We start from the raw sequence: 600 nt of genomic DNA, 5'->3' as shown, positions 1-600 counted from the left end.
TCCCTGAAAATGGAGTGGGAGAAAGAAGTCATAAGGTTGATGTTTCGGTTAGGCCGGAGTTCTGAAAATGGTGTCGGCACTCGGTCAACCACGCCTCTCTGAAAAGGGAGTGCGAGAAAGAAGTCATAAGGTTGGTGTTTTGGTTAGGGCGGAGTCCTGAAAATGGTGTCGGCACTCGGTCAACCGTGCCTCCCTGAAAAGGGAGTGTGCGAAAGAAGTCATAAGGTTGGTGTTTTGGTTAGGCCGGAGTCCTGAAAATGGAGTCGGTCCTCGGTCAACCGTGCCTCCCTGAAAAGGGAGTGTGCGAAAGAAGTCATAAGGTTGGTGTTTTGGTTAGGCCGGAGTCCTGAAAATGGAGTCGGTCCTCGGTCAACCGTGCCTCCCTGAAAAGGGAGTGTGCGAAAGAAGTCATAAGGTTGGTGTTTTGGTTAGGCCGGAGTCCTGAAAATGGAGTCGGCACTCGGTCAACCGTGCCTCCCTAAAAAGGGAGTGTGAGAAATAAGTAATAAGGTTGGTGTTTTGGTTAGGCCGGAGTCCTGAAAATGGTGTCAGCACTCGGTCAACCACGCCTCCCTGAAAAGGGAGTGCGAGAAAGAAGTC

The sequence above is a fragment of the Ipomoea triloba genome, chromosome 16 (genome assembly GCF_003576645.1).
Source record: "Ipomoea triloba cultivar NCNSP0323 chromosome 16, ASM357664v1".
Taxonomy (NCBI): Eukaryota; Viridiplantae; Streptophyta; class Magnoliopsida; order Solanales; family Convolvulaceae; genus Ipomoea; species Ipomoea triloba.
This window is presented reverse-complemented; position numbering follows the sequence as displayed.